We start from the raw sequence: 13,087 nt of genomic DNA, 5'->3' as shown, positions 1-13,087 counted from the left end.
AGAAACTTTTGAGTGGTATTCATTAAAATAGAAGGTTTCAAATACATGAAGTGTTTGCAAAATTTTATAGGGGTTTCAAATGGATGAGGTTGAAGGAAAAGTGCTAGTTTTATAAGTATGTCTATAAAAAACTGATAAAAGATAGGTGGGGTATTTAAATTTTTGAAGGAAAGTAAGGCGGAATGGAAATGATGCGTAATAGTTTTAATATGGGCAAATCTGAACTACAAAAAAATTGTGTTGATATTAATTTTAATTATTCAACCTTTAGACACTGCAATAATAATATTGTTATTAATGTTATCTTTGTTATTATAAAATTAATAATAATAATAATAATAATAATAATAATAATAATAACTATTATGCGTAAACATCCAATTTTGAAAGTTATTTTTTTATTACATCTAAAACTATAATGATAATAATAACTAACCACGGGTTTGATACACTGTACACATTCAATTTTAAAAATATTCTTATAATAGCTAAAAATACATCTAATTTAAATCATAGTACCATACTTTTGCATTATATATTTATCTACCATAAAACTTAAATCTTTAGCATTTTAGGAGATAAACATTTTTTCAAATACTTAATGACCTAGTACCAAAGTTTTGGTAAATTTTGACGGTTAATTTTAGTTATGGATTAATAAGAAACAGAGACACATCAATTCTAAAAAAAATATTCATTTTCAGCAAATTTTAGATATTTTTAGATAGGAAAAATGATACTATAGTCTTATAAAATTGAGTTTTACTTTAAAAGGTCACTTATTATTTTTTTTTTTTTGTAACCTAAAGACTTAAATCAATTTTTATCGGTTATATTGATCACTCTATCTACATAAACACTAGGAAGCCCAAACCTACTTTTGTCACTATATATTGGTAAAACTAGGATACACTACACCTTTCCCCGCCCTTCATTTTCGATTCCCTATCAACTCTTCAACAAAATTTGTCGTAAATGTCGCCTGTTAGCCTTCACTGCTAGTGTCGCTGCCACATCACATATGTATCATCTATTCCAGCTTTCGTACTTTGTTGTACAACTCAATCCACCTCAAGAAGAACTATTAAACGCACCCAAAACAATTGTCGAGTTGTTTCTGGTAAGGGTGTTCAAAATATCTGAAAATCCATGCTAATATTTAGATTAACCGAACCAAAAATTTTGATATTTCCAGTTTGACTAACCAAGCCACAAAAATCTGTGTTTTTCAGTTCGGTTATAGTTTTTTTTTCCATGGACGGTTAACCGAACAACCGAATTTTTATTGTCTTAACAATTTATTCAAAATAAGATGTGCAAATTGCAATAGAATAACATATTAATGTTCACTATAGCATGTGCAAATTGCAATAAAATTTAAATTCAAAATAAGAAATGATATTATCAATTTATTAGACAAATAACATATCAATTTTAATTAGTAACTAATGCTACTATTCAATTTAAACAACTATCTGAGATTGCAATGTCCAATAAATCATGACATTTACCATAACAAATAAATAATTTTGATGATCTTTAATTAAATGTTAAACATATATTCACCATTTTAGTTTTTATTAAAGATTGTAGCTAATTATTATCCTTGTTTTGAATATTAACTGTTATGGTTTTTAGTTTCGTAAAACATTTATTAATTTGTAGACGGTTAATAGGTTAACCGTCAACGAATAAACTAACCGGAAAAAAACAGGTTAACAAAAAGCCAACCGGTCAATCGAGTTTTTCGGTTTAGGTTTAAATTTAAGAAATTAATGAACCAATCATTTGTTAACATTCCGAAATATGATTTCGGTTATGTTAATCATCCATGAATACCCTTACTTTCTGAAAACTTTGGACATTTCATACAATTTGCGAAGAAAAATATCGATTTTCTTAAGAAGAATTGCAACAATTGGACAAGCGAAGCTCTTGGTTTTTCGGAGAGTTCAAAAAAGGTAGATGAAATTGTTTGGTTAAGGAAGCTCGACGATCCCCACTAATCTGGTGACAGTTACCTGTTGGTGATTTTATATCATCAAATATTATTTAAGTGTAATAGGATTAAATTTGTTGACCAAAAGTGATATTGTTGAATATTGAACAAGTTAGGATGGTGTAGGAGTGCACACTTGTTCAAGTTTTTCAAGATTTAAAGTACATTGTTATTTAGGGGCGAAGCCCCTAAACGAACAGGGGTCCGGGGGCAGCGCCCCTGGCGGGGTCCAAGGGGCGGAGCCCCTAGCTGGGACATCTTGAAGAACATTTTCATATACATTCTCAGATTTCATTCTCTGAATTTCATCCAATTGAGTGTTCGATCTGTACCATCGAAATACTTCAATTTGATAGTGAATCACGACTTTCAGAGAATCCAAGCAATCTATTCATCCCCTTTTTCTAACATTACCTTCTTGGCCCTAGCCTTATTAGCCTTATTATCCAGGTTTTGCTTGTTCTCTCTTTCTCTGTAATCTTTATTTTTGACATAGCTTAGTTGTAATTAGAATCTACACTTTCATGAGTGACCATTTTCATCTAAATGTCGTCTAATTATACTTTAACAGAGAGAGTTATATGTTTGAACCGCCTCTCTTTTCTACATTATCTTTTTTTTAAACAACAAATTATATATATATATATATATATATATATATATATATATATATATATATATATATATATATATATATATTAAATACCAAATGAGTGATGTGAGGTGATTTTACTATTCATTAGGTTTTGATAAATACATACCAAAAATTGCTAAATCAAGAGTAAATTACAAATTTTCAAACATATATTAAAAAATACAAAGTAAATATCTTTCTAGAAGTAAAAGTTTTTACTCTCTATCATCATAAATTGTTACATTTTCATTTTCTTCCCTTAGATAATCTAATAGTTTTTATCCTTTTAACCTAAATTATTAGTATGTTATAAATTATGGTTTTAGCCCCTTATTATATTTTAAAGTTACGGTTTTTATCCTTTACATAATTCTTTTATAGTTTTTATTTTATTAACATTGTTTTTTTATTATTATAACTTCTTAATGAATTGTCATTTATGGTCAATTACCTTATTTTTGTCCTCCATATATAATTGTTTGGATTGATATTTTTTTTATACTTTAATGTTTCACTTAATATAATATAATCGTCACTGTTCTACACATGGGTTGTCTATAATTGAAAAATGATATAGTATAATCGTCACCATTCAATATTAAATACCAAATATGGTTTGTGAGGATGTTTCACTGTTTGTTTGGTATTTTTATTTCCAAATCCAAATTTATTAAAACCAAATCATATTATATATCGTCAAGCATGTAGTATAAAATATGAAACAACATTCTTTCTAGAAATAACCATTTAGGTTCAAGTCATAGAAGATTTTAATCTTTACATTTTCCCCTTCAATTAATTTTTATTTAACGATTTTCTCCCCTTATAATTTTAAAGTTAAATTATTAGTATTTTATACATTACGATTTGGTCCTTTACTATGTTTTAAAGTTAAATTTTTGCCATTTACATATTTTTTTTATTAATTTCTTTAAAATACTCTTTCAAGTATTATTTTCGTCCGCCTCCTCCGTACATAATTGTTTGTTTCCAAATTTTATTTTGATATTTTTATGCTCCACTTTATATGGTTTAATCGTCTCTGTGTTATATATGGTGTCGAGCTGTGTTTTCCAACATACTGGGACTTCCGTAGCATCGCGTAGACGGTCTGAACCCTATTTTAATATATTCCTAAACTACTCTTTAATTCACATATGTCTCATGTCCTAGATAGGAGTTGAACCCTTAACCTCTATGAGAAGGGCCACACCCAAAAACGATGGGCTAAAAACTCTTTGGTTTCTTCTACACTATCTACACTAGATAAATATTTTGTGTTTGGGGGAGTGTGATGGGTATGGAACAAAATTACTACAAAGAATTTTTTAGGCTGTGAAATTTTATCAGTATCTAGAAAAAAACTTTCAGAGAGATTGTGATATCATCTATTAAAGCAAGCCATGCAAGTAAAGTTTTGGATTTTCTTGGGAATTTAGGAAAAATATGCTTGAAGAGACCCCGTATTTGAGAAAATATCTCTTAACTCATAATTTTATGGTAATTAGTAGGTTCAATCATGTGTGGAATGGAGTTTCTGCAACAACAAAAAGGGAGTGGGTGTGGTTGCTCTGCTTTGTGGGTAGTTGCCTCTAGGGTATGTACTATATGAATGATTTTGGGAAGAAGATGAAAGAGAGCGCGAGGGTTAAATGGAGTGGGGAGGGCCATCTTAATGACGCATTGTTATCTCATTAATAGCATGGGAAGAATAATCAGGTTACCTCTTTTTTTTTTTTTTAAATGACCTTTTTTTTAACCGACAAATACAAATATATAACCTACACCTAAACTAATACCTAATTTCACCTATCACAACGAGACTTGAATCCTCAACCTCAAAGAGAGAAGACACCACCTGAGCTAGAAGCCCTTTTTTAATGACCTTTTTTAACAAGGAAAAATAGACGTGAAGCCTTTAGATTACAAACAAAAATCATTAGGACCTTTTTAAAAGAAACTCAAAAGTTTGTAGGGTAGAATATTATTTTCCCTTATAAATAGACCTAGCAATGCATCGGGTTTGGAACGGATCAGGCTTGATCCAAACCCATTAAGAAATTTTCAACAGCTGAGTCAAACCCGACCCGTAACCCGCAATGTTATAAATAGTTAAACCAAAACCCTTATCCATCGGATCGATGAATTTTCAACCATTTTACCGGACCCATTACAATATTAAGATTACGCTATAATTGTACATTACAATACATAAGAAAATGTAGACACCAAATTCATCTTCAAAAATGCAAAGTCCTACGGATCCACTCACTCATTGATCACTTGGGAAAAAAAGTAAGCATATATAAGTGTATATTAAATTATTTCATGTAAAAATTTAAGTGAATTCTAGAGTTAGAGCAATATTTTTTTGTTTCCTTGAGGGGCGGGTTATAAACGGATCGGATCGATAGTGATCCATGTCTGACCCTTTTAATGAAAGGGTTAATGGGCATTGGTAGTTAACGAGTAAAGGAATCATAAAATATGATCCGAACCCATTAACTTTGGATAAGTTTGGAGCGGATTAGGGCAACCCACTCCGTTGCCAGGTCTACTTTTAAATACCATCGTTAATTCATGTGTAATCATGTAACATTTTGTAACGGTTAGCGATGACCATCCATCCTTAAGCTAATCCATCATAGTCGTCTTCAGAAATCCGATATTAACTTTCTATGGAGATCCATCACAATTGCAGGAAATAGCAACATATTTGTCGACATCACCAAAATTGGTGTGAGTAATTTTTTTTTTGAAGTGGAGGTATATGACCTTTGACTTTCTTTTCAAATCATCAATTGATTTCAAAGCTTTAGAAGACGCAACAATGATTTCGCCTGTCTTTCTTCTTGGTGTCTTTCGTTATCATCTTAATGGAAGACTTAAACTTTACTTTGTCTTTCTTTATTCATGTCTTCCTTCCTTATCATCATAATGAAAGACTTAGACTTTAATTAGCTTTCTTCTTGTTGTATTTCCTTATTATAATAATGGAAACCTTGAACTTTGATCGATTTTGAGCAAGAGTGCTCCAACATGTTAACCAATTTATGCAGAATACTGTGAATATGATGTATGTTGTAGTTGAATAAAAAACGACAATAGTTTTTTAACAACTACAAAATGAATCAAATTGATTCCTTGTTTAAGATCAACTTTAAGTTTTGATATTGGTTTCTTTTGTGTCACCTTTCGAATAGATCCCACATAACGACCCTGATACACCTATGTTCATAGTTGTTCTTAATGTGCACAGGCATTCAAACTTGTGACATTTTATTGGGCATAATTTTTTTTGGAATCACCTAGACTAGTGGTGCACAAAGGAACCGGTTTTTTTTAACCTGCCCAACCGAACAGGACAGGTTTTTTCCATAACTGGTTCAACTGAAACCAAACCACCAGTTTGATATACGTTTTACAGAAATGCAAATCAGTTTTTAAACCGAAAATATTTCACTGCCTTTCACTTACAAACCGGTTAGGTTTTAACCGAAACTGAAATTTAAAAAAAAAAGAAAGAAAAAAGTTAACAGTCATAAACCTAACCAGTTTTAGCACCTCTAACCTAGACTAGAAAAGCCTATTTGTCAAAATAAGACTACACCATTGTCATCATTCTAGAGGCTAATCAAAACCGATGCCTTTAATACCACTTTGTTGTAAAGACAGACCACAAACCAAGATGTCACTAGAGCATAAGAATCTTCACTTATTTTTCAAAATGAAATATTACCATGGCTTACATGACTCTAAAAAATATTACATCTTAAATATATCGCTTCCACATGCTTTAGTTGTAAACACATTAGAATTCACGTTCAAGCTTGAACATCACGTTGGTCTTCGGCCACCCAATGATGTGTATGCCCCTTTTCTATAGCAATTTGATCTCAAAATCATAGATACTAAAAATAAAAAAATTATAAATATAAAAAAACCCTTAATTTGCAACTCTTTGAACAGCAAAAGTGATTTCTTGTATCCATAGAGTCAAAATTATTTATCAGGCTCCAACTTCATATCTGGATCAACTGGCTCAAGAACATGAACATAACCATTGCTCATTCCAAGAGAACATCGGTCAGGACAAATGAATATGTTGCAATAACCACAAGAAACGAGGTGCTGCAAAAATCAAAAGCATAAGTAACCGAACATCAACTTTTAAATAATACATCAAGATCACATGATGACGCTAGGAAATACTACAACTTCAGCAAATAAGTTTTATGAGATTAAGGGAGTGTATCCCTTATGAGTTATGCACTTATCTACTTTACACTTATAATTTGTCAAAAACAATTGTACAAAACACACCTTGCGGGCACCCAGGCACACGTAGAGTATGAAGGTGAAATAATCAGCTATATCAGTAATCCCAGATTTCTATATTAGCCTGCCCTGCAATATACAAATATAGAAGATAAGCTTACCATAACAGAATCATGATAAATGGTTGTTGGATCTCTTATAGATCATATGAAATAGGTGTAGTAGTGTAAATTTTGATGTCCTTTTGAAGAAAAATATTTGGTTCTTGGATGTTTTAATCCAATTCCAAAGCATATTAGATCTTATGATTTGGATTTTGGAAATTAAATGAGTTGAGTTGTCGAGATCATTCATCTCTATGAAAACTTGAGTAAGAAAAAGAGCATTACTTTTTAGATGAGTGGTAAAAAGAGAAATTGTTAAAAGCATCACCATTTGATTAGAAAATAAGTATATCCAACATAATATATACTAGGGAATATATTATGTTGGAAATATATACAACTTACTTGATATCCAAGTGCATTTTCAAGCATTCTCACGGTATCTTTCAATCTTCCATGATCTGTCTTCAAGCTTCAAAAAGCTATTGCTTAAAAGTTCCTCAAGGTTTTATGGTTTATTTAATCTCGTATATTAGCAAAACTAATTGTATTAACTTTGTTTAGTTAACAACATCGTCCCGCCATTCATGTTCAACGACAGTCATCATTGTCGCCAATACACAACCCCCCACACACATAGTGTTGTAAACAGCATATATAGTGCTTTAAACAACACCACACCAAAAGAGTAAACATCGTACTTTATGTGAAAAATAGGGCTTACAAATATTGTTGATCACAATATCCATTTGCACCAATGGTGGAGGTGAAAATAAATGTGAACTTGTTAGCTGGAGCAAATTTGGACAAGCCAGAATCTGAGAAGATATTGGCATGCCAATATCCCCTTAGGATATTGAAACTTTTAACATCAAAGTGCAATACTCTAAGTTAGGTCCTGGTGGAAATATGAAGGTATGCTAGTCTGCAAGCAATCCCAATTGTATTGAGATGCAAGTCTAGACTTCTTTTAGATGCATACTCGTACACAATTAGATGCATACTCATACACAACAATCTTCTAATCCCTCGTATCACCAAAACTCCAAAACATGGACCACATTTTCATGTTTGTATATTGAAAGTGTTCCGTTTCCTTCCAATATTTAGTATTGCTGAAATCTAAGCTCTTAGGTGTTCCAATATTTATCTAATAGGATGTTTGAACTCTTGATATCATGGTGCAATACTCCTAAGTTGGGTTTCGACCAAATTATGAAGGTAGTCTAGTCCACGAGCCATCTCAATGCATATTGTCAAGCATTTGATCCAAGTTAGATCACTGCTATTGGGATGCAATTCTAAACATCTCTTATAAAAGGATTTGGATGCGTACTCATAAACAAGGATTTTCTTATCACTCTCATCACAAAACCTTAAAAGAAGAACAAAATTTTCATATCTGTCCAAAGAAAGCATGATTTCCTGCCAAAACTCAAGGTTTACTTGCCCAAATGCACCATCTAAACGATTAAAAGCAACCATGGACTGCTCCTTCCAATAGACAACTTCTCATCCCCAAATCCTCCTTCCAACCATGGATTCGAATGTTATTTTGAGGTGTTCAAACTCACTAATATGACACGTCTTTAGATGCTCGAACAAACAAAAAAGGAAACCATATTACGAACATCAAAGCATCAAGGTCTAATAAGTCGATTAAAAACAAGAAATATATCTACAAGTTCACCAGATCTATAAGCCACCGGTCAGTAGCAGTTGTAAACAATTACAATCCAAATCAACTTAGGCACTATTTGTCTATTGTATTTTCGGATCTGAAAATAAAATTTTCATCTGAGCGTTTAGGCAACAAGATATATCTGAACGAGTTTACCAGATGTAAAACAAAGTTATAGGTGCCGCCAGGTCACTGTCATCGTCGTAGTAGCAACTCACAGTTGCCGATTGTGGTAGTGGTCTCGTAGAGAAAGTTGAAACTTTGAAAATTGAAAGAGTTCCTTTGAGTTAATTACAAAAATGTTTCTTGAAGTATCGTTCTCTAATATTTCTTTTGAGTTAAGTACAAAAATGTCTCCTATGCATTTTATAATTTTGATCCAAAGTTTTTTTTTTTCTTTTTAATCGTTAAAATAATTTAATTTTATGGTAAATAAATAACTTTATTACTTTTCAATTGTAACGTTATAGATATAGTCCTCGAGATCTGTTTTTAATTTTAAAATTTTTATAATATTTTCTTTTTCATTTATTATTTATATTATTTATAATTAAAAAGATTTATCAATGCTAATATTCCTCTTCTATAAAATGATAAAAATAAAGAAAAGCACATCATGGTTTATGACATTGCAAATTGTACTTCAAAACTGTGGTCAATATAACACCTATTAGGCCATCATGTATACTCTCCACATCAAAGGTCATGGAGAGCTTCCATGTCAATAGCCTCAGGCCACCACGAACCACCGGTGTACTCCCCACTAACGAAAAGAAGGGGGTGAAGAGAAAGAAAGAAAAGAGAGAAGAGGAAGTTGGGAGAGAAGAAGACGACAATTGGTCGTTTACAATCATGATGCTCACCACGAAACACCTCCACCACGAACGGTTGTGCCGGTGTGCATGACCGTTGTTCGTTGCCACCTCAACCACGGACCCGTATGTAGAAAGTATACCGGTAGGCCTTAGGTATATGGTGTCCACCCCGCACAAGAGCACATTTTCCTCCTTTTTTTTAAAATTATTTTAATATATATATATATATATATATATATATATATATATATATATATATATATATATATATATATATATATATATACCCTCATGTTGTCTTTTCCATCTTGCATTCCTATCTGAGAGTCATTGTGAAACAAAACATGACATCGGATGGTAGGTAACATCAAATGGAAATCCTATGTTGCACCCTTCTGTTATACGTGTGCTAAACTTCCTATAACAACTAGTTTCTTTAATTTAGGAGATATCATATCCAGTTATGTGTTTATTTGTATTTTTTTCCTTTGGCTCATATTTCTTCTTATCTCTTTTTACTGACTAACGTAAACATGATACCGTTAACCATGCTACCGTAGAGAAAATAAAGTTGGCTCTTCCAGCTCTCGTATCCAAGAAAAGCTAACTTCATTCCTAAGTGTCTTCTTTTCTTGGTGTGATCGTCTCAGCGTACGAATCACGAGTGATGACATAAAAGGAGTTGTAATTGAATCAAAGAGGAAGTTGTTGTGCTAGAATCCAGTGTTACAGAATATGCAACTATAGAATCATCTCTACTATAAATTCCTTTGGATTTGATTAATTTTATGTAAATTTTTTGAGCCAAAGTTGACTTCATTGTGTTGTATTGATTTAGAGTCAATCGAAAAGGACCGAACTAATTATCCATCATATATGGTGGTCAAATTATCGTAGCATGTGAAGGACAGTCTAACTTTGGGATGGTATAAGAGAAGAATCTGACGAATTCTCCATAATACGTTTGGTGATTTATACGGATAAATTATAGTCTTGATGTATAAAATTGACCCTTGAAAATCTTCAAGATTTATGGGTATATAGTGGTGGCCCTATTAGGTGTTGAATAGATGCAAAAGTGAACTGCCAAAGATCAGGAAATCGAAAAACTTGTTGTCTGAATGGTTGACTCGCCAAGTTCCATAGTGGACCCGACGAGTTGAGTGTTCTAGTGTCGGGATTTTCGATTTTCTGGCCAGATTTTGATTTGGATAATTACCAAAGCTCGTTTTTCATGCCTAAATTCAATTTTTTAAGATTGGTATGGATATCCTTATCAAAATTGGTGGATTTGGTTAAATATGGATAATATATGATTATTTTGATTCAAATATTTAACCTAATAATTTTGAAAAGTTACAAATTACACCCTTTAGGTTTTATAGTTTAAATTTAAACTTAAAAGTTTTAGTTTTTGAAATTTAAATAGTTAAACCCTAATATTTTGAAAGGTTTCAAAATTTGTCCACAAGTTTTGGAATTTAAAATTTAATTAAAAGGTATTAATTTTGAAATATTAAATTCTAAAACCCTAGTGTTTTGAATAGTTCAAATTACACCCTTTTGGATTGTATTAAATTGATTAAGAGTTTAATTAAAAGAGAGATTTAATAAATCCATAATAATATCGTTTAAGATTAATCAAATTAAAAGTCTAATTTATTACTAGATTAAACCACTTAGTATTTTAAAAGTGTAAAATACAACCTTATACAATATAAAATTAAAAGTTTAATATATTATATGTATAATTAATAGGTCAGTCTTACTGTTAGTAGGCCTCATTCACGAAGCTGGTCTATAAGAGGTGTTTAAGGAAGCGGCTTATAAAATGACCGCAATTAGGTATCCACTCTTACCCACCGCACCATTGACTAGTGGAGGGTCGTTAGCCGAACGGGTGAGATTGGACACAGCCTTCCATTATAAGTATAATGAAATACGAAGTAACTAAATACTTTTATAAATTCCCAAATCTTAGTTACTTTAGGAAAAATATGAATTTGATGCTAATCCATGAAATTGCACATTGCACCTTGTTGGTCGTTAATGGATCATGTGTGGTTAACAGACACACTAATATGGGACCACTGAAGGATGGTAATGGTAGCTCGTAGATTATCATAGATCAATGGATCATGTGTGATTAATCGACACATTGATTAGGTGATATACGTCTTCGAGAGTACCAAGCTAATTTGCATGGTTATTCACACCTTGTTTGTGATCCTCGGTATCCCAGTCACAAACTTGAAGGGCAGAATCGAGATTAAACATGCCATTGAAAAGTTCAATGAATCTTAAAAGATCTAGGAGTTTCAATTCATTTAAAACCTAATTTTCATTTTTGTTTTTCATGGTGAAAATTGGTAAATACCTACCTTCAAATATTTTGCAACTGGATTACGGAATCCCTCTTCCGAGTTGTAGAATATTGTGTTGGGTCCTAGCTTTAATATTTCATTTGGGTGTTATATTAAGGATTGAATCAACTAACTTGAATTTCTCCCGTTTTGTATATATGTCAAATTCTAACAACTATGGTCTTCCCGAATCCTTTGGAAAACTTTTCCACATGAAGATGATGTTCCACGATTGGATCATGGAAATGGAAATCATGCTTCACTTCCTCCACCTCCTCCAATAGTTCTCCTTGACCCAAGTATTCGAAGACTTGAAAAGTTCAAGGTCACTGAAGCCCTATTGGCAAGCAAACACGAAGATGGAAAGTTTATATGTGCTCACATCTTGGAGATGAAATTACATATTGACAGGTTGGGAATGCTGGGTGTCGATGTTTCAAGGAAGCTGGCTGTTGACTTCGTTCTTCAATCTCTTCCTGAATCATATAGTCAGTTCATCAAAGATTACTATATGTTAGACCACGACGTGACCCCCATTGATCTTACCTATTTGCTTATTGTTGTTGGATCAGCAATGATTTGCCGTACTGGTAAAACAGATTTGACTGGTAGATCAACTTCCCAAACTTCCATGGACATTGGAATTGGCAACACTGGAAATACAGACAAGTTTTCTCTTCCCAATGGAAAAGGATTAGCCAAGGTCAAACCATTTGACCGGATGGTAAAGAAAAAAGCTTGAATCTGAGATTGTCGCATGTGCTATTCTAAAAGTGTCTGTTAGGAATGTTTGGTAACATAGTTTTCATTTGTAAGGACAATGTTTTATGCGTTTTTTATAAATAAAATAAATTTTGATTTTTGTCGTATATATATATATATATGTATATATATATATATATATATATATATATATATATATATTTATCATTTCAATGACTTTTGTGAAAAGGATATGATTCTTAGTTATGTTATTTGTGGTAGTGTAAAAAATATACCAAATAAGGAATGATTCTCATCACCAAAGTTTCAATTGGACAAAAACTTAGGGTGAAGCAACTGGTATTATATGATGAATGAGAACCTTCGTATTTGGGAAATTAAGACTAATTCCTTGTTCAATAATTATGCGAGTCAAGTGAAGGACTAAGGGATCTAGTACACATTGTTGTGCACTAGGTCAAGTCCACCACAAAGAACTATAAGAATATTC

At 31.9% G+C, this 13,087-nt stretch overlaps 1 long non-coding RNA gene across 1 annotated transcript; it reads right to left on the bottom strand.

Annotated features, from left to right (window-relative positions):
• Positions 1-6,264: 6,264 nt before the first annotated feature.
• LOC145093954 (uncharacterized) lies at positions 6,265-8,992 on the bottom strand. Its single transcript, XR_013703161.1, has 3 exons — positions 7,421-8,992; positions 6,957-7,040; positions 6,265-6,764 (listed from the first exon to the last, which is right to left on the bottom strand). It is a non-coding gene; the product is annotated as an uncharacterized LOC145093954 (long non-coding RNA).
• Positions 8,993-13,087: the final 4,095 nt, after the last annotated feature.

This window comes from Lactuca serriola, chromosome 3, assembly GCF_051521515.1.
Source record: "Lactuca serriola cultivar US96UC23 chromosome 3, Lser_US96UC23_V15, whole genome shotgun sequence".
NCBI lineage: Eukaryota > Viridiplantae > Streptophyta > Magnoliopsida > Asterales > Asteraceae > Lactuca > Lactuca serriola.
Note: the sequence above shows the minus strand (reverse complement) of the source record. Positions and strands in the feature narration are given on the sequence as shown.